The sequence below is a fragment of the Balaenoptera physalus genome (genome assembly GCF_965194825.1).
Source record: "Balaenoptera physalus genome assembly, chromosome: 1".
Classification (NCBI taxonomy): Eukaryota; Metazoa; Chordata; class Mammalia; order Artiodactyla; family Balaenopteridae; genus Balaenoptera; species Balaenoptera physalus.
In genome coordinates, this window is record NC_138882.1 from 43,194,350 (window position 1) to 43,194,791 (window position 442).

The window sequence follows — 442 nt, forward strand, 5'->3', positions numbered from 1 at the left end:
TCTAGGACCTCTTTGTTCCTACTCCTAACGTGTGGGGTCTGTGGCAAAATCAGACAGAGCCCCACGTACTGTATGTCTGAGGTTTGAAACGCTATAAATCAAGCTAAAACACTTTTTTTAACAAATAAATTTGTGGGCTTCCCTGGTGGCGCAGTGGTTGAGAATCTGCCTGCCAATGCAGGGGACACGGGTTCGAGCCCCGGTCTGGGAAGATCCCACATGCCGCAGAGCAACTGGGCCTGTGAGCCACAATTACTGAGCCTGCGCGTCTGGAGCCTGTGCTCCTCAACAAGAGAGGCCGCAATAATGAGAGGCCCACGCACCGCGATGAAGAGTGGTCCCCACTTGCCGCAACTAGAGAAAGCCCTCGCACAGAAGACCCAACACAGCCATAAATAAATAAATAAATTTAAAAGTTCTTCTATAAAAATAAATAAATAAA